A 21,583-nucleotide genomic window follows, 5' to 3' on the forward strand; every position below is an offset into this window, starting at 1 on the left:
AGGCTAACTTCACCTCCTCTGGGCCAGGGACCCTGAGCAGAGGTTGACTCAAAGATCTGAGTGATCTTGGGAAGTTCTAAGGGAAAAGGCGGCCATGTAGGTATGCTGGTCCCAGACCCTTGACTACTATTCCTTTGGCCACACAAAATAGACTGCTCGCCCACGAGGACTGGCGTTTGAGCCTGTCAGAATCTTTCTGGGCTCTTTTTTAGCAACAGAACTCCCAGTGCAGGCAAAGCAAAGACAAGTTATTGTTTCATATCATTTTTTGCGCGCATCGATGTGGCATGAAAAGCCTCGCTGCAAATGACAACTTAACCATATGTTATTCCCTCCTCTGGAATCTACGATTGCCGCTGGCTGGCTGCTAAAGCTACTGAAATCAGGCAGGCAGCAATATCCATTTGGGGAGCAAATCTAATGGGAAGATGGAGCCCATCAGTGAGGGAAATGTGAAAGAGGCTGGGTAATTATGAGCTAAAGTTTGAACAGCTTCATTAAACCAGAGCAGAATTAATGTGAAATATGGGCACAGAACCAATTTCGGATTCTTCTCTCTTTCTCTCGCTCTCTTTTTATCAAGGGTGCACTGCTGCTATCAGACGTAGCTGATATTGAGAGCCCCGCAGCCTCTTCGGGAAGTGCATGAGCTTTTTAATAGCTCATCTGCCCTTTGCTATGTTTTTCTTAGGCACCATTGACTTTCCACGGCTGGTGGCAGCACACGTTAGACCCACAAACGGCAACGTGTGCTCAATCCAGGATTTCTGCCTCTCGCGCATTCGGAACTCCAGAGCAATGGAATCCATCTTCACTCTTTGAAGTCCTGCTTCATCAGGAAAAGTCTAAAGTGGAGGAGGGGGAAATGATTGGTTGGCAAAGAAATGAAGGTTGGAATCACGGATAACAAACAAGCAATAGGGGGTTTGGGAAGAAAGTTTAGAATCCACTCTTGAAGGACAGCAGTGTTTCCCAATCTGTGGGTTGGGCCCCAAAGTGGGTCATGAAGCTTTTGCAACTGGGTCATGGGCCAGTCTTCCCCAATGGCCATCCCCGTCCCTTCCATTCCTCTGTTTTGTATCTTGGAAACAAAGTCCTTATCCTGGGAAGTGTATCTTCCACATCATTTACTTTACTAGATATAGAAGAGTTGGGTTTGACTACTTTCACTACTAAGAGCAGTCAGAGTGGTTTACAAATATGCTCCCCTTCCTCTCCTCACATCAGACAACCTATTGATCAAGTAAAATGTGTCCTGGTGGTCACAAGAGGTAGCGAGAGAGGGGGATTAGAGGGACTAATAGGGAAGGAGAAGGTGGTCAAAAACTGGAATGTAACCTCCGTATGCAAAGGCTATGTCTGTTGGAATGTTACCTGCATGGACTTCATAATGGTGGCATCTGTACCCTTTGTATGTTGTTGGTTGGCTTCTCAAAAACAACTGATTAACCACTGTTGAAAATGGAGTGCTGAAGTAGATGGGAGATAAGGTCATAGTTGGCTAAGGATGCAAACTTTGGGTCTGCCCAGGATGGATCCCTACTCGATAGGGTCATTTTAGATTTGGTAGGGTTACCCTACTGAAATTGTTGGGAATCACTGAACTACACCAATCAATATGACTTGTTCCCATTCCCTTTCAATTCCTCCTTCATAGAATCATAGACTGGTTCGAGAGGGGTAGTATGGTGTTTAAAAGGGAGGGAGGGAGGGAGGGAGGGAGGGAGGGAGGGAGGAAGGAAGGAAGGAAGGGGGTCCATATAGGCCATCTAGTCCAACCCCTTGCTCAATGCAGGATCAGCCTAAAGCATCCATTATTTAATTCAGGATGGACACAGAGGGTAATCAAAATTTGCAATTAATTGCCAGAGGATGTAGTGATGATTACTGTCATAAACAGCTTTAATAGGGGATGAGATAGGTTCATGGAACATAGGTTTATCAATGGCTCCTGACCAAGCTTGCTAAGGGTGACCTCCATATTCAGAGGCACTGATTCTCTGAATCCTAGAACCAAGAAGCAAAATCAGGGGAAGGCCTCAGCCTCTGTGCTGTGTTGTTGACCATCCAGAGGTACTGATAGGCCACTGTGTGAGACAGGATGCTGGGCTAGATGGACTAATCTGATCCAGCAGGGTTCTGTTTAAGTGTTTGTCATTGGTTACTAGCCATGGTGACTGAGGGGAACCTCCACATACAGAAGCGCTAAGTCTCTGAATACCAGAGCCAAGAGGAAGCCTCTATGCCCTGCTGTTAGCCATCCAGAGAAACAGGTTGGCCACTGGTATGACCCAGCAGGGCTCTTCTTATGTCCTTATTTGCTTATCACTCTGCCCCATCCCTCGCGACACTAGGGTGGAGGCAAAGGTAAACAACCCGCCTCTGACACTGGTGCTGTGCAACACCAGGACAATAAAAAACAAAACCTCTACGCTGCAAAACTACTTTGCAGAACAAAGAGCAGACCTGGCGTGTGTGACAGAAACCTGGACCAGGGAGGGTGAAACAGTTGCCCTCAAAGACCTAGCCCCTGCTGGGTTCTCTGTCCTCTACCAGTCCCGGACAGCGGGGCAGGGAGGAGGGGTGGCAATCATATCCCGAGAGGCTTTCTCCTTCAGGGCCCTTCCTGCACCGTCAATACCAGGCATTGAATGTGTTGGCCTCAGATGGGGATCAACCGAGAGCGTGGCCATCTGGCTACCGTGTACCGTGTGCCCACTGCACCGCCAGATGCCCTGCCTGTCCTGCTAGAGGCGGTGGCGGCCTGGACGCTACAGTTCTCCAGTCTACTAGTCCTGGGGGACTTTAACGTCCATGCTGAGCTACAGTCCTCTAGAATTGGACAAGACCTAGTGTCAACCATGGCAACACTAGGGCTCTCGCAATTTGTTGTTGGCCCCACCCATCAAGCAGGTCACACCCTGGATCTTATTTTCGGCATAGGTCTGGATGTAGATCTGGTCACAACAACAGCTGTGCCATGGTCAGACCACTATGCTCTAAGGGCTCGGCTAAGGCTTCCACCACCTCCTCAGTTGGGCGCCGAGGAAATTTCAGCTCACCCGCGGAGACTTATGGATCCAATTAGATTCCTGAATGCTCTGCGGGAACCAATGCCTCCCGGCACTTCTCTCAATGGCCTGGTCAGTGACTGGCATAACAGACTGCTGACTGCCATTGATGAGATAGCTCCCCGACGCCCTGTCCGGCCCCGTCTCAAGTGGCCCCCTGGTACATCGAGGAGCTTTGCAACAAGAAACGGATACTGAGACGGCTAGAGCGAGTTTGGAGGAAGACTCGTGACGAAGCCTCCAGAACATCTTATAGAATGCAGATGAAAGCCTATGAGATGGCGGTGAAGTCAGTAAAACGCAATTTTTACTCAGCTACCATCGCATCTGCAGACTCACGCCCAGCTCAATTGTTTAAGGTAGTTCGATCCCTCACTGCCCTGATTGAAGGGCAACAAAACATTAGCCAATTGGACATCAGCTGTGAGGCATTTGCGAGTCATTTTGCAGACAAAATCTCGACACTCCGCCATGACCTCCCTCCAACCTTAGATACAAAAAGTGAACTAGATGCCCCTTGGCCCTCTTTGGAGAAAACTATGAGTAACTTCAGACGACTCACGCTGACCGAAGTGGACAGGATACTAGCTACATCAAGGCCAACCACATGCCCACTAGACCCTTGCCCATCCTGGCTCTTAAAAACAGCTGGCATAAGGATAAAGGGCCCCCTCCGAGAGATAATCAACCTATCTCTCACAACAGGAGAATTCCCGGAGTGTTTGAAAGAGGCTGTGGTACATCCACTGTTGAGAAAAACATCTCTAAATCCACAAGAGCCTAACAACTACAGGCCCATCTCGCACATAGCGTTTCTGGGTAAGATGATAGAAAGGGCAGTCGCAAACTAACTGACGGAATACCTGGAAGAAGCTTCGGTCCTAGACCCATCCCAGTCAGGTTTCCGGCCTGGCCATGGGGTAGGGACAGTGCTAGTCGCCCTGACGTACGACCTCCGTCGCCAGTTGGACCGAGGTGGGTCGGCACTGCTGATATTAGACCTCTCAGCTGCGTTTGACACAGTCAATCACGAGCTTCTAGCTCGCTGCCTCATCGATGCTGGAATACAAGGGACAGCCCTTCAATGGCTGATCTCCTTCCTCCAGGATCGTGGACAGAGGGTTGCAATAGGAGAGAAAACATCAGACCTCTGGCAACTTACTTGTGGAGTCCCACAAGGAGCGGTCCTCTCTCCTATCCTATTCAACATCTTCATGCGCCCACTCGCACAACTGGTACGGAAGTTTGGGCTGGGTTGCCATCAATATGCAGATGACACCCAGCTCTTCCTCCTGATGGATGGCCACCCTGACTGTCCCCCAGAAGCATTAGCCAGTTGCCTGGAAGCAGTGATGAGATGGCTCAAGCAGAGTGAAGCTCAATCCTTCAAAGACAGAGGTCCTGTGGCTGGGTAGGAAGGGCCCATGAGAGGTAGCGCGTCTGCCTACCCTGGATGGCGTGCAGCTCTCTACGGCTCACTCTGCCAGGAACCTGGGCGTGATTCTGGACACTTCCCTCACAATGGAAGCCCACATCACAAAGGTAGCACGGCTGGCATTCTACCATCTCCGCCAAGCCAAGCTACTAGCGCCCTACCTGGCCCCGGAACACCTAGCCACAGTGATCCATGTGACGGTCACCTCTAGACTGGACTTTTGTAACTCGCTCTACGCAGGCCTGCCCTTAGCTCTGACCTGGAAACTACAACTGGTTCAAAATGCAGCAGCCAGGATCCTCACAGCAACACCGTGGAGGTCTCATATCCGGCCTATTCTCCACCAGCTGCAATGGTTACCAGTTGAATTCCGGATCAGACTAATGGTTCTGGTAATTACCTTCAAGGCCATACGCGGTCAGGGCCCAGTGTACCTGAGGGATCGCCTCCCTGCCTATGCCCCCAAAAGAGCTCTGCGTTCTACTGCCACCAACCAGCTAAGGATCCCTGGCCCTAAAGAAGCATTCTCTGTTCTGGCCCCTACCTGGTGGAATGAGCTCCCAGAGGAGATCAGGGCCCTGACGGAGCTTAAACAGTTCTGCAGGGCCTGCAAAAAGGAGCTCTTCCACCAGACATTTGGCTGAGACCAGACGTAATCAACAGTGACCAAGGGCCCCTGTTCCCCCCCTGCCCCCCCCTCAGAATTCCATCAATGAGCCCTGGACCTGTTTGTACTGCTATATTGTTATACTGTTATATTGTGCTGTTGTACTGTTATCTGGTTACAATTAGTAGTTATTATATAAGGTTATTACATGTTTTTATAGACTGTTTTATGTATTGTTCCTTGTTATGATGTAAACCGCCCTGAGCCTCCAGGGAGGGCAGTATATAAGTATGAAAAATAAATAAAATAAATAAATCAATTTCCAAATTCATAAAATTCAACCAACATTTTATTTACTGCTTACATAACAAAACGGTGAGTCATCCTGTCCTATGGAAGACCATCAACAGAACATAAAGGCAGAGCCCTTCCTAAGAACATGAGAAGAGTCCTGCTGAATCAGCCCAGTGCTCCATCTAGTCCAGCATCCCACCTCACAAAGTGGTCAGCTGGTTCCTCCAGACTCCAGAGATTCAGCAACAAGGCATGAAGGGCAAGGCCTTCCTAAGAACTAAGAAGAGCCCTGCTGGATGAGACCAATGGTCTATCTAGTCCAGCATCTTGTCCCACACTGTGGTCAACTGGTTCCTCTAGAGATTCAACAACAGGGCATGGAGGTTGAGGCCTTGTTAGTAGCCACAGCAAATGGGATCAGTGGGGAAAAGGACAGGACTGTTCATGTCAGTCAATGTCTTCTGCCCGTGACGTCTCTTCCTGAGGTTTTGGTGTCATGATGTCATAGGATTGTAACCTTGATGCGAACCAGTCCCGGTTTTGTCCACATGGGTCCTTACTAACAAATGATTTGCAGAAACCCAAAAGGACTTCTCAGTTCATGAAGTGCACCTTTACCATTTAGAACCTGGTGAGGAAACCAATTATCGTTACCTTCAAGGGACCCCAAAGGGAAATTGAACAGTGGCAGCCAGCGGTGGTTCTACATGCAGACTGCAGAGCAAGGGTAGAGAAGGAGATGGAAAAACCTGTTAGAGAAACCGGCTTTCCGTGATGTGCATGCTAAATGAGACACCGTCGCTATTTATACATTTGCAGTCACTGAAATTAGTAATGCTATTAATGATCCCCTGCTGTGGTATTAACTACAGTGTCATAAATTATGACACTAATCCTGGCAACAAATCAGTTTTCTGTGTCACCATGTACACCGAATTAGGAGTGCTCCTCCAAAAGCAAAGCGGGGCTCGTTCTCAAAGTCCCCTCTGCCTCCGTCGCTACCCGCTTCTATTTTGGCACAGTCCTTTGGAGGGGTCAGTACAGCTCCGTCAGAGTCCCGAATTGGCAAATCCCCAATTTGACATGTGAGGCCGGCTTAGCCAAGCTCTTCTCCAACTCACATTTCTACTCTGTCTGCAAACAGGACGGACCATGGAAGGGCTGTGCACCCATTTTCCATGCGAGGATCACGTTCATTTTTAAAATCATTTTTAAAACCACAGTCCGAAGCTTCAACGAAGGAATTGAAGTTCATCGTATTAAGGAATCCAATTAGAGGTGGGCATGAACCTGGAAAATGGAAGTTCATTGGATTTGTGGGTGGTCATGGGTCAGGGGGATGTCACAAACCCTGGACCCCAAACATGCATGAATTCCCCCCCACCCTTCGTGTTCACAAACCTTTGGGTTTGCTTGAGTTTGTGAACTGTTTAGCTGTTTCCTGGGGTGCTATATATGAGAAATTCACTCTGGAGCCCCCTGATTGTATTGCCTCATTGTGGACATAGTTTCTGGGTCTTGTCCAGTGTCCACCCTTCTCCCCTTTGGCCCTGGGTCATCCACCCACCTAACAGCCTATGAGCACTGGACCCTGGGTGAAGTACAGTGACACCTACAGCACATCCTGGCCTCTCCAACGTTGTGGAGCCTCCTGGTCACCACCCGCTCTGCAAGTAGAACCTCTGGATCCATTGTGAGGAGGGCACAGTGCCCCCCTCATCGCAATGAACTCCAGGGAACAACTGGCTGCCAGGTAGCCAAGCAAAGGCAGGGATGCTTGACCATCTCCAGGTACCAAGGTATGGCCGGGTATATTTTTGGTCTCTCCCTTCTGTAGGAGGGAGCAGCCATGGCTCATCCCTAACACCAAAGCACCACTTCCACTGCCTCTCCATGCGGCATCTCCAGAAGTTTAATCCCCAGTGACAGAGGTCACAAACCATCGTTCATGGGTGTTCGTGGCCAGACTTCCCATTGCAGCCTAAAGCTCCACTCTGCTGTCCCAGCACTATCTTGAACATGACCACTGTAGATTTATTTCTCCATTGAGAGTGTTGGGTGGAGAAGGATGCTCTTCCCATCAAAAGCCTTCTTGGGGGGGCCCCCTGGATTCTGTGAGAGGGAGCACTGCCCCTTAAAAGGGCCGTGGTTCTGCTTCCTACTGTTAATCCCCCGTGGATTGTGGCCACCCAGGCAGATCACTGAGCGATAGTCTCTGTCTGGATCACCACAGCCGCCTGCCAATGCTGTCTGCACTGCCCTTCAGACAGGTGGGCAGCTGCCAGAATATGTGGCACCTCTAGAGGAGGCTCTGCCCATGGTGAGTCCCAAACTCTGGTGGGTCAACAGAACTATTTCCATCCCGTGTCTTAAAATGGTGATATTTTGAGCCCCAAAAGGGGTCTGTTTCCCACCAGCCTCCTAGCCCTTCACCCACTGTGTGCAAGAGCAGACCAAGGCACCCAGAAGGCCAGAGAACATGAGAGTCAGTCAACGAGAATGTGGGGTAGATCATGGGACAGTCCGAGAAGAAATCTGTAAGGATACCGCTTGGCAGATGGCAAGTCAAGACTTATTTCTTAGGAATTTATGTAGAGGAAGACATTGGACTTCAACATAAGGTGGCATAGAGAAACATAGAAATTCAGAAGTGAGGGCAAGTATGCCTGGAGAAAGAATGTAAACTTGGCCCTTGGTGTGGGATTCTTGGTGGACCATCTCACTAGATGGGGAACTATGGATAAGTTGTCATCATGGCAATCTCAGCTCTCAATGGCCATTGTGGCCAGATGAAGTGTTCAGTGTACATGGAAACGGGCGCGAGGAGAACAGGATGCTGCGGTCAACATGACATGCCCTTCAGTCTGCATTGCCTAGGTCATTTGGTAATTGATAGAATTGATAGAAATACCAACTCTTCCACCATGGACGGTTAAGTTCTTGCAACTGAAGTAAGCAGATCAGTCTTTTTCAAGCTTTTGGCCATGGAGGAGCCCCTGAAATAATTTTTCAAATTTTGAGGATCCCCGGAAATCTTGTTAGCTAGCCACGCTTCCCTGCCAGAAGTGACATCAACACCTATGTTAACAGCCAGGCTTGAGGGGGGCTGGAGCAGGAGAGACAGGAGCCAGTTCAAGGCAGGAGGCATGCAGGCTCTGCCCCTCCCAGGCTCGGAATCCATGAGAGAACTCCCACGTGCTTGGAAAGGGAAGGGAGAGCAAGGGAAGTGGCTGGACCCCAAGCTTATGACTGAGTCCATTAAGGCAGGAGGGGAAAGGCCATGGACACCCTCTGCGGCCCCCATGGACCCCCGGGGTCCATAGACCCCTCTTTAAGAATCCCAGGGGTAGATGATGATTCCTTAGAAAACACTGAGTAGATTTGGTCTTTCTTCATTGGGTCCAATCCATGGCCAGTCTTCCAATTCTCTTGGGTGCCATAGCTCACCGACCCCAACACTTGGAATAAAGAAGACCCACAACACCACTAGGAGGGCTACATTAGGTTGTTGTTGTTTTTTAATTACTGATTGGAATATATAATATTGCCCTGACCTGGATAACCCACTAGCCTGATCTCATCAGATCTCAGAAGCTACACATCCCTGGTAGATCGTACTTATTTTCTGCCCCATCTCCTGAGACTTGGGGCAGATTATGTCATAATATCATAATAAATTTATTATAAATATGTGGAAAACTATAAAAAGTGGAGAAGACTTAGCAGCAGCTGCCATTGATGCGGTAGAGGAGCGGGTGACGGGAAGATGTATGGGGAGAGGTTCTGTGGCAGCAGGAAGGGCAGGCGCTGTGTGAGAGCATCGCACTTGCCCTATTGGCACCTGGATGTGGGCTCATGGTGCCTTCAAAGGAGTCATGTGGGGGGCCCTGCCTCTTGCACCAGGCTCACCACAGGAGCAGCTTCCCTCCCACCCACCCTGTTTTGTTGGCTGTTAAATTTATGTCTTTATGACCACTGGATGATGTATTTGTATTGCATTTTGTCACAGCTGGTAGTTTTGGCATGGGATGGAGACTGTTTGGGGGGAGTTTGGGCTACACATCAGACTCCGCAGGTTGGGGAACATCCTACAAGGTGGCAGGTCTGTGAGCAGGGCCGATCCAGCTGGGGAGGCTTGGGGCTTGCAGTGCCAGGTAGCCTGGGGTGGGTCCAAGAAGGAGGTGGCACCTCTCCTTGGCACCCAGGGCTTACAGTGCAGGTAGGGTGCTGCCGAGAGAAGTGGGTGCTTCCTCTTCGCACCCCAGGTAGAATCATAGAATCATAGAGTTGGAAGGGGCCATCCAGGCCATCCAGTCCAACCCCCTGCTCAACGCAGGATCAACCCAAAGCATCCTAAAGCATCCAAGAAAAGTGTGTATCCAACCTTTGCTTGAAGACTGCCAGTGAGGGGGAGCTCACCACCTCCTTAGGCAGCCTATTCCACTGCTGAACTACTCTGACTATGAAAATGTTTTTCCTGATATCTAGCCTATATCGTTGTACTTGTAGTTTAAACCCATTACTGCATGTCCTTTCCTCTGCAGCCAATGGGAACAGCATCCTGTCCTCCTCCAAATGGCAACCTTCCAAATACTTAAAGAGGGCTATCATGTCCCCTCTCAACCTCCTTTTCTCCAGGCTGAACATTCGCAAGTCCCTCAACCTATCTTCATAGGGCTTGGTCCTTTGGTAGACACTTCCCTGATAGACAAGGGGGTGAAATAATATTTTCTTAATTATTGTTCTGTAAAGAGAAGCTTAGTGTACCATGGTTTATGTTACCAGAGGATTGAGAATGAATGGGAAATTGCCTTTTGTAAACTTTTTACGGTGACTAGCATAATAGTAAAGGGTGATCCTGTGGGATGTGCAAGGGGTGGAGACCCCAGGTAATTGGTTTGACCTGAAAAGCATCATCTTTCCCTCCCTCCACTGGAATATTATAAAGTCTCATGCAATCCTTTGTTCAACACACAGGCTTTTTGTTCTCCTGCAGTTGAATAAAATTCTCATGACTGGAATGTAATGGTGGATGGATATGAACTGTTCAGAAAAAACAGAATAGATCGAAGAGGTGGAGGAACGTCACTGTATGTGAGGAAAGGGCTTACCTGTCAGGAAATTCTAGTGAAGGAGAGCATATCTACAGTGGAAAGCATCTGGGTGAAAATAAGTGAGGGGAAAACAAACAGTGTGGTTGGTGTCTGCTACCGACCGCCTGACCAACGAGAGGATGTGGATGCTGCACTTTGTGAGCAGCTTGAGAAAATATCCAAGTGGCAGGACCTTGTCATCATGGGTGACTTGAATTTCCCATATGTGTGCTAGGAAACAAACTCTGCGAAGCGTCCTCACTCATGGAACTTTCTGACCTGCCGGGCTGACAATTTCATTTATCAAATGGTAGATGAACCCACAAGAGGTTCAGCCATACTGGACTTAATACTGACCAACAGGCAAGAGTTGGTGGATGAGGTGAAGGAGGTGGGGACCCTAGGGGGAAGTGACCATGTCCTCATATAATTCCTTTTGAGATGGGGAGCCAAGGAAGCTTGTAGCCAGACGCAGATGTTGGATTTTCATAGGGCAAACTTTAATAAACTCAGAGACATGATGAGTGTCATACCATGGACGAGAATGCTGGAAGGGAAGGGAGCATGTGAAGGGTGGGCGCTACTCAAACAGGAGCTATTGCATGCTCATTCAATTATCCCAGAAAGACGAAAACACTGCAGGAGCTCTAAGAAGCCTATTTGGATGAACAGAGAACTTCAAGAGGAGCTAAGAAAGTAAAGAAAAATGTTCAGGAAATGGAGGGAAGGACAGAGCTCTAAAGAAGAGTACTTACAGGTTACTAGGCACTGTAGATCAATCACCAGAAAGGACAAAGCTGAGAGTGAGCTAAGATTGGCCAGGGAAGCCCACTGTAACAAGAAAAGATTTTTCAGTTATGTGAGGAGCAAACGTAAAATAAAGGAGACAATAGGCCCACTGTTGGGTGCAGGTGGACAAACTCTAATGGAGGATGCAGAGAAAGCAGAAAGGCTCAGCGCCTATTTTGCATCTGTTTTTTCCCACAGGTCAAAGGGTTTAGGCACATCTAGAGATGGCAGTAGCCAAGAGATAGTGACTGGGTGGCAGGTTGACATGGGCAGAGAGGTTGTCAAGAGGCATTTAGCTGCACTGGATGAGTTCAAATCCTCTGGGCCGGATGAAATGCACCTGAGAGTGCTCAAAGAACTTTCCGGAGAACTTGCACAACCCTTGTCCATCATCTTCGGAACCTCTTTAAGGACTGGAGATTTCCCGGAGGACTGGAAGAGAGCAAACATTATTCCGATCTTCAAAAAAGGGAGGAAAGATGACCCAGGAAACTACAGACCAGTGAGTCTGACCTCTGTTGTGGGGAAGATAATGAAGTAGATATTAAAGGGAACTATCTGCAAACATCTGGAGGACAATTTGGTGATCCAAGGTAGTCAGCATGGATTTGTCTCCAACAGATCCTGCCAGACCAACCTGGTTTCCTTTTTTGACCAAGTAACAGGTTTGCTGGATCGGGGAAATTCGGTTGATGTCATTTACTTGGATTTTAGTAAAGCTTTTGACAAGGTTCCCCATGATGTTCTGATGGATAAGTTGAAGGACTGCAATCTGGATTTTCAGATAGTTAGGTGGATAGGGAATTGGTTAGAGAACCGCACTCAAAGAGTTGTTGTCAATGGTGTTTCATCAGACTGGAGGGAGGTGAATAGCGGGGTACCTCAGGGCTCGGTGCTCGGCCCGGTACTTTTTAACATATTTATTAATGATTTAGATGAGGGGGTGGAGGGACTACTCATCAAGTTTGCAGATGACACCAAATTGGGAGGACTGGCAAATACTCCGGAAGATAGAGACAGAGTTCAACGAGATCTGAACACAATGGAAAAATGGGCAAATGAGAACAAGATGCAATTTAATAAAGATAAGTGTAAAGTTCTGCATCTGGGTCAGAAAAATGAAAAGCATGCCTACTGGATGGAGGATATGCTTCTAGGTAACACTGTGTGTGAACGAGACCTTGGGGTACTTGTGGATTGTAAACTAAATATGAGCAGGCAGTGTGATGCAGCGGTAAAAAAGGCAAATGCCATTTTGGGCTGTATCAACAGGGGCATCACATCAAAATCACAAGATGTCATAGTCCCATTGTATACGGCGCTGGTCAGACCACACCTGGAGTACTGTGTGCAGTTCTGGAGGCCTCACTTAAAGAAGGACGTAGATAAAATTGAAAGGGTACAGAGCAGAGCGACGAGGATGATCTGGGGCCAAGGGACCAAGCCCTATGAAGATAGGTTGAGGGACTTGGGAATGTTCAGCCTGGAGAAAAGGAGGCGGAGAGGGGACATGATAGCCCTCTTTAAGGATTTGAAAGGTTGTCACTTGGAGGAGGGCAGGATGCTGTTTCTGCTGGCTGCAGAGGAGAGGACACGCAGTAATGGGTTTAAACTTCAAGGACAACGATATAGGCTAGATATCAGGGAAAAGTTTTTCACAGTCAGAGTAGTTCAGCAGTGGAATAGGCTGCCTAAGGAGGTGGTGAGCTCCCCCTCACTGGCAGTCTTCAAGCAAAGGTTGGATACACACTTTTCTTGGATGCTTTAGGATGCTTAGGGCTGATCCTGCGTTGAGCAGGGGGTTGGACTAGATGGCTTGTATGGCCCCTTCCAACTCTATGATTCTGATTCTAAAATTATAAAAGGTTTTCCCCTCTAGTGGTCAGTCTGTTTGGGTCCTGCACACTAGGCACACGATGCCAAAACACCCAGACCAGGCCCTGGGCTATCATCCCTATGGTGGAATCCAGTGGCAAGGGGACCCGCGTTCCCGGCAGGGGAACTAGGTGGGCCCAAGGTGCTACTGGCTCTTCTTGTGGGCGGGATCCCAGCAGCAAGGAGAGCCGCGTTCCCAGCAGGGATCTGGATGGGCTCCAGGGCACTTGCCGGGGTCCGAGTTCTTGCGGTCTCTTGACTGCATGTCTTGCTCCCTCCCCCCCCAGGCTGTGCCAACACTCCTAGGGAGTATTAATAAAACTGTGGCCTTGTTTAAGCCAACGGAAATGTGTGCATGTCTTCCTTGAGCCCAAAATGCCCTCCTGCCAGTCAAAAACCCTGAATTAAATATATTTAAAATCTAAAATGAAAATTCCAGGAAAAGGTGGAAAGGCTGAACCAGCCCTAGATGACTTGTAGATTTGGGGGCTTGGCAGGGAAGCCAGTATCGTTCTGACGTTGTTTGGGGCCTCATCCATAAGCCTGGCAGAACACCTCCGTCTTAACAGTTCAAGATCCCACGGGCGTCTGATCTCGTTTCCAAGAGAGTTCCCCACGATTTGAGGCCAAGGCCAAAAAGGCCCTGGCTGAGGCCAATCTAATTTCCGTGAGGCTGGGGATCTTGAGCAAATCTTACTCACTTGATTTTCAACCTCTTGAAAACCCAACGGGGTTATAATGAAATCTGATGAAACCAGACGCCACTCATAAATACATATATACTATTTTCTTCCTTTATTCTGCCTGGTTATGACTCTTCGGTCGGTGTGGGGTAGTGGTTAAGAGCAGCAGCTTCTAATCTGGTGAGCCGGCTTTGATTCTTCGGTCCTCCACATGCAGCCAGCTGAGTGACCTTGGGCTAGTTGCAATACTGATAATGCTGCTCTGACAGAACAGTCCTTTTAGAGCTCTCTCAGCCCCACCTACCTCACAGGTAGGTGTCTGTTGTGGGGAGAGGAAGGGAAGGCAAGTGTAAGGCAACCTGACCGTTTACGCACGGAGAACTTCACTGCCCCAGCTCCTGTGCAGGAGCACAAACTGGGAGCGGATGAGGTGCACCAGGCCAAATGCTCCCCCGTGTGGGTGCAGGAAGAGGTGGGGCAACCTGCCATGACTAAAACTCCAGCCTGCAGCCCGGCATGAAACTTCCAGTGCATAAATGGTCTTTAAGAATCTTCCCGGCAGTGAAAAGCAGGGTGTAAAAAACAACTCTTCTTCTTCTTCAACCTTAAAACATGAAAGGTGGCAACTCCTAATTAGGCATCTTAAGACATTGTTACAGATGTGGGGGGTCAAAGCTGTTACGATTTTAGTACCGTGTTTCCCTAAAATAAACACAAGCTCGTTTAGCTTTTTTTTTTATCACATTTCAAAAACCATACATTATCCATTCTGGATGGCTTCTCATTTGGCTCCTGAGAACTGAGATGCATTTTGCAGTGCTGAAATGTGAATGGGGCGGCGGGGGTAGAATCCCCTCCGGCAGCCCAAGGCCCTTCCTAGATGAGATCCTATTGCCCAGCTTAAGGGGATGGGGAAAAACACAAGGGCAGAAGTGTTCTTCTTGCAAAGTCCTTCGGCAAGAACAGCAACAGCATCCTCACCTTTGAGTTTTCCTCCACCTCAGCCTCTGGTTCTTATGCGTAAAGGAATAGATGTGCGAACTCCAGGGTGGAAGAAGAAGCCAAATTATTCCTGCCCTCTGGTCATTCTTCTCTGTACTCCTAATCCATGGGCTGCTAAGCAATTATCTGAAGAAAGCAGTTTAGACTCTTGATAGCTTAGACACTAAAAATCTTCTTGGTCTCCAAGGTGCTGCTGGACTTGAATCTTGCGGTTCTCCTTCAGATCAATACAATTAGCCTCTGAAAAAAACCTCTTATGTATCCGACAGAAATCACACGGCTGGTCTACTTGCATCTATGGACTGCCCCAGAGCCATTTCTGACCTAGAATCAGGATTTGCCACCCATAATCCTCGGGGTTCTTGTTCAAAGCCAAGGTTCTTTCCTCCACAAGATGTAATCAGTACAGAATGGAGATTTCTTTGGTACAGAATTTGAATATTGACAATGCTCCACTGTCTGACTGTCATGTACATGAACTGAACTGCCATACCATGGTATGGATCAACCCCAGGTGTCATATCTTGACCCACAGCCCACCCAAGGGTTACCAGATCTACCAGCCTGGACAGGGGTCCCCTGCTTTCTGGACACATCCAGGTCTCCCCCAACTACCCAGAAGCAGGATGTATGCATGCTGGCGTCACCCTGAAGTGACATCAGCATTCTGGGGTCATTAGGAGGGCAACACTCTGGTTTTTGCATAACAATGGCTACTATGGCTTTATGTAAATGTTACCATAGAGTTTTGCCCAAAAGCTAGAGTGACACCCCCCCCCCCTGTTATGTGGGCTTTCACCCCTCCATCAAAGGCTGGCACACCCGCACCAACCCTTCCTGACACTCCTGAGCAGACCCTGGCACCAGAGAGAGAAAAGCCAGGTCAAGCCTTGCAAAGCATGATGGGAGAGCAACTAAAACCCACTTCTGGCTCTGAAGCAGGACTTGGAGTTAGGCTTCCCCCAACCTACTTGCTTGCAAACAAAAGAAGAGTTTGTCAGCACACCTGGCAAGTGTTGTTGTTATGTGCGAAGTCGTGTCCGACCCATCACGACCCCATGGACAATGATCCTCCAGGCCTTCCTGTCCTCTACCATTCCCCGGAGTCCATTTAAGCTTGCACCCACTGCTTCAGTGACTCCATCCAGCCACCTCATTCTCTGTCGTCCCCTTCTTCTTTTGCCCTCAATCGCTCCCAGCATTAGGCTCTTCTCCAGGGAGTCCTTCCTTCTCATGAGGTGGCCAAAGTATTTGAGTTTCATCTTCAGGATCTGGCCTTCTAAAGAGCAGTCAGGGCTGATCTCCTCTAGGACTGACCGGTTTGTTCGCCTTGCAGTCCAAGGGACTCGCAAGAGTCTTCTCCAGCACCAGAGTTCAAAAGCCTCAATTCTTTGACGCTCGGCCTTCCTTATGGTCCAACTTTCGCAGCCATACATTGCAACTGGGAATACCATAGGCTTGACTAAACGCACTTTTGTTGGCAAGGTGATGTCTCTGCTTTTTAGGATGCTGTCTAGATTTGCCATAGCTTTCCTCCCCAGGAGCAAGCGTCTTTTAATTTCTTTGCTGCAGTCCCCATCTGCAGTGATCTTGGAGCCCAGGAAAATAAAATCTGTCACTATCTCCATTTCTTCCTCCATTTCTTCCCCACCTGGCAAGTACAGAGAGACAAAGGCACCCCACCTAAGACTCCCCTCCAGCCAGCCAAGCACATTGTCCCATAAAGGGAACTGGCCACTCTCTTTCAGCACCAAATCTAATCCAAGATTTGGTCTTTGTCTTTTCCCTTACCACTATCCCCAGGCACAAGGAATCATCCAGGATTTGCCAGAAATGGGCCATCAGCCCTTCTAGACAGGAAATATTTCTTCATATTCCCAGCAGCTAGTTTCTTTGTCTCAGCAACCCGTTTCTTTGTTGGGACCCAGGCCCAGCCATCAAACTCTTTGTCTAAGCCCTGGACAAGATAGGATCAGCCCCCTGTAACCTCAGGCCACAAATTTCCTTTAAATATTGGGCTCCCACAGCCACAAAGTGCACTCAGTTTCCAGGCTACAGAAACTCTGTCCGAGGCTCGTCTTGGTCCCTCGTCCGTCGCCCCAAATTGCTTCCCTGGACCCCCAGAACTCTGCTCCACCCAGAAGACAGGTAGATATCACTTCCAATCAACCCTTAGTATAGGTTCCTCCCCTATAAGCCTTTTCCTTGTGTGTCAGTGGCTAGGAATGTACATTTCTATGCTAGAGTGTGCATGTGTTGTCTTTTGTCTAATTAGTGTGTGTTAATAAAGTCCTTCCATGTTTAGATCATTGTCTGCCTTGGTTCTATCTCAGTGACATAATTGCCCAATAAACTGTGCAATACAAGGTCCCACGTTACGCCACGCTGCCTCTTGCTGGCTCTACTAGCTGATTCCCCACAACTAAATTTAGACATGTGTCCTTACAGACACGCATTTGGCGTAACCCCCCAACATCTCTGATGTGCTGACATCATTTCCAGGTAACACTGGCACATCGTGTCACACTCCCCCATCCCTGCTGACAGCATAAATGGCCGTGACAATCCTGGACAAACCCCTTGCAGATGATGGGGGAGGAAAGGAAAGGATGTCTGCTCATGTTGCTGCAGATGGACATTGTGCAGCGACCCCAGCAAGGGACTTCCAAGGCGAGTGAGAAGAAGGAGTGGTTCGCCAGTGCCTGCCTCTGCAGAGTCTTCCGGGGGGGGGGGGGTGTCCTTCATTCCAAGTTCCAGCCCTGCTTAGTTTCTGAGACAGGATGAGACCAGAACATGCTGCCGCCCTCCCCATGTTGCCAACTTGAGGGGGATAACTTAACCAATGCACTCTCCCAGTGTAAGCATCCCATAGAAGAAGGAAAGTTAGACCCATTCCGCACAGATTCATTGTAGCAGGAGTGTGGCAAATTGTAATCGCTACTAAAATGCAGTTATGCACAACGTTGTACACAATCTGCCACACTCCAGAAACAGTCCCGCTAGAAGCGCTTCATTGCAGCGCTTCCAGGGAAATCCCAAAAAGTGGTTTCACCCTCTGGAAAGAGCTACACTCTTGCAACCAATCTGCAACACTAGCATAAAAGTTCTTTGCGTTACCATTGTGGCGGTTTCAGCAAAGTCCCTACCCCTGGCTCTCTCTGATCTTACGGCAAAGTGATCGCCATTTTTTTTCTCGGAGCGAGCGGAGAGCAACGAACCAGCAAGCCTTCATTCATCCAGCGAGGCTTCCCCGGCTGCAGTCGCTCCCCAGAGCTGTTTTAAGTCACCAAGCACCACACAGCCCCGTTTGCTGGTTTATTTTCCCTTAATTTTTCCCTTTATTTTCGGCCGAAAATCGCACCCGTGCGGGGGGGGGGGTGGATTTTTTTTCACTCGGGGGGAGCGTGGTAACGATGAAACAGCAGATCACACGCCACCTGCCAGCTAGATGGGTCTCTCCGTTGCAACGAACCAACGCAGATTCGTTGCAACGTGGTTTTTTTTTTTTTACCTGCCTTAAAGGGAATGGGGCTTTTGGGGAGCATGATAACGGCCGCCCTTTGGCTGCTCTTTTGATTGACGGCCAGGGGCGGGACAAAGCTTGGCAAATATCACTTCCTTCCCAGCAATTTTTGCCGAGACCGGAAACCTGTGGGAAACGAAACGCAACTGGATTCCACTACAAAGGCAGGTATGCATAACAACAAATTCCACTATTCTAAATTTCGTTTTTTCTTTCCGTGATCAATTTGCCACATTGATCCTGCTGTGGAATGGGCCTTAGTTTTTATACCCTGCATCTCACTACTCAAAGGGGTTTCAAAACAGCTTCCATTCGCCTTCCCTTCCTCCCCCCACAACCGACAATTTGTGAGGAAGGTGAGGCTGAGAGAGCCCTGAGATTACTGAAGAAGAAGAAGAAGAAGAAGAAGAAGAAGAAGAAGAAGAAGAAGAAGAAGAAGAGTTGGTTCTTACATCCCGCTTTTCTCTCCCCGAAGGAGTCTCAAAGTGGCTTCCAGTCACGTTCCCTTTCCTCTCCCCACAGCAGACACCCTGTGAGGGAGCGGAGGCTGAGAGAGCTCTGACAGGACTTCTGTGTGAGAACAGCTCTCACAGGGCTGTGACTAGAGCAAGGTCACCCAGCTGCTTGTGTGTCGAAGAGCGAGTAATCAAACCTGGTTGACCAGATTAGAATCTGCCACTCGTAACCACTCTACCAACGCTGCTCATGCTGTCTATGAATGATAAGAAAGTCAGAGATCTATCGGAGGGATCAGACCAGTAGCGGCCGGGACTGACTGGGAAGCCAGAAGGGCCCATTCCTTTTCAGGAGATGCCCCATTTTATGACATGGGCTCTCTAAAGGGAAAAGGTGACATCCTATGGGTGATACCAACCTCAAGGTGGGGCCTGGAGCCCTCTTGAAATTGCAGCTGATCTCCAGGCAGCAGAGCTTTATGACAGAAAGCACTGTGCTGTATGGAGATGAATTTCTTTTTCCAAATCTCACTTTAGGTATTGCTAATGCTCCCTCATTTTTTCCTACTTTCAAAAAGAGAAATTTCTCTTTGATTTCTCTTTGAAGTGAAACCAGCACACCCTTTTGTGACTTCGGCCTTTGCCTTCCACACCTTGGGGTGGTGCTCTGCTAGGAGTATAGAGAGGCTCGGAAATACATCGCCTGCCTCAGTGACTTTTCAAAGTGAGATTCTGAAACTTCCCTTCCTGCCCCTCCTCTCTATGAATTCCTTTTTGATCAAAAAGGAACAGATTTGAGGAAAACTCCAAATTCCCAGAGAGAGAGAGAGAGAGAGAGAGAGAGAGAGAGAGAGAGAGAGAGAGAGAGAGAGAGAGAGAGACTGGACAAAAAGGAATGAAGGGAATCAACTCTATATTGAGCGTTTTCAGCTATAGGCACGGGGTTTGCACAGTGACTTTATGAAGTTTTTCTGTCCCACTTAATATTACTGGTAAGGGCTTGGAGGAGGAGCGTTTCTCATGACAAGTGCCACTCAGCATTTAACACCCACTCAGGGTGGCTGTTCCCCTCCTGAGTGTCTCCTCCTCCTCTAACCAGCTTGCTTGTCTGTCCAGTAGCCAGCCAATCACCTTCCATCCCCCACCCCTGACCACCCCCTCCTCCTTCCACTTCCCTCTGAGGCTCGGAGGCTTCAGATTCCTGCCAAGTGAGAGCTGCCCCTGCCAGTGAGCTCCCAAACAGCTGCCTGCAGCCTTTCCAGGTCCTGGGGGGAGGGGGGGAGTCCGTCCGCAGAGTTCTTCCACCCCACCCCACCCCCAATCTAGTCCCCGTCGTATTCCTGAATGCAACGGGCTTGGCCCCTAGTAAATTATAATAACGATAACTGTGGATTGTAGCTTTATTTTTCCTCATATGACCAAACTCTAAATTTCTACAGGTTGAAATATGATAATCCTTTCCTTTTTGTTAGCTAGTGCAATTCTATTAACTTTGTCTCCCTGTAGTAAGGAAGAAAGGCAGAAGCCAACCGGTTAAGACTTTGGGCCTGTACACCAGATTAGTTCTAATGATCAGCAGGATTAGCACTGGAGTTGTTGATATTAGTTTGCTAATGAACATGGTTTAAGAGAAAGCCCTATGTGCTATCAATTAGCGGTAAAAGAAAAACAGTCAATAGCAGTAAAAGGTTATCAGAGGCTGGTGTGAAGGAAGGAAAGGACAGAGGATTGTGGAAACAAGGCTGTTTATCACACGGCAATAAGTAGAGTTGTTGGCCATAGCTAGCTACAGGCAGAAGGTTTGTTGGCAGGGACATGGGGAGGCATCTGGAAGTAACATAGGATAGTTCTAGGAAGTTCTAAGCATCAAACACACAATAAAACTGTTGCAGGGAAAACTTTTGTGTGTGTGTTAAGAATCATAGAATCATAGAGTTGGAAAGGGTCATAGAGGCCATCCAGTCCAACCCCACTAAATGCAGAATCAGCCTAAAGCTTCCTAGCCTCTGCTGCCAACAAGAACTGCTCCCTGCCCTCCTCCAAGTGACAGCCTTTCAGATACTTCAAGAGAGCCATCATGTCCCTTCTCAGCCTCCTCTTCTCCAGGCTGAACATGCTCAGGTCCCTCAGCCTTTCCTTGCAGGGCTGGGTCCCCAGGCCCTGGATCATCCTTGTTGCTCTCCTCTGCCCCCTCTCCATTTTGTCCACATCCTTTTTGAAATGAGGCCCCCAGAACTGCCCCCAGGACTCCAGGATTGTAGCCTTTCCTTGAATGAGAGTTTAACCAACACATAAGCATGACAAATATCAAACAAACACTCTAATGTTCCATTGGCTGTTATTTAAGGCAGCAGAATAAATACGTTTCTGTACATTTAAGAGCTGTCACCTTAACAATTCTCCTGCTACATTTTGTTCTAATATCACCAATGTTTAAAAAATAACAGCTTGTCTCAATTTATCTTCCTCACCCCCCCAAATAAAAACCTTAGGGAATAATATTTTATTTTGCTTCTGCAAGAAAAAGAATATTGTATCTGGTCTTATCGACTTGAAAAACTCATGGTTTGACATCAGGAGCATCCAACAAGAACGTGAAAAAGATCTGCCATCTTGCAAAATGGGGGCTACAGGGGGAAAATGCTCTCTACAACTAATATAATCATGTATCTGGCTTAACTGGAGAAAAGTATTTTAACGCCAAGAGGAGCATTCTACAGTAGTTTTAAATATCCAGGACTCATCGTGGATTTTAA

The 21,583-nt window shown here is 48.4% G+C and overlaps 1 long non-coding RNA gene across 1 annotated transcript; it reads right to left on the reverse strand.

Moving 5' to 3' along the window:
• Positions 1-415: 415 nt before the first annotated feature.
• LOC143841921 (uncharacterized) lies at positions 416-4,271 on the reverse strand. Its single transcript, XR_013232947.1, has 3 exons — positions 4,234-4,271; positions 1,375-1,469; positions 416-845 (listed from the first exon to the last, which is right to left on the reverse strand). It is a non-coding gene; the product is annotated as an uncharacterized LOC143841921 (long non-coding RNA).
• Between the last annotated feature and the right edge of the window lie 17,312 nt (positions 4,272-21,583).

Source organism: Paroedura picta, chromosome 7 (assembly GCF_049243985.1).
Source record: "Paroedura picta isolate Pp20150507F chromosome 7, Ppicta_v3.0, whole genome shotgun sequence".
Taxonomy (NCBI): domain Eukaryota; kingdom Metazoa; phylum Chordata; class Lepidosauria; order Squamata; family Gekkonidae; genus Paroedura; species Paroedura picta.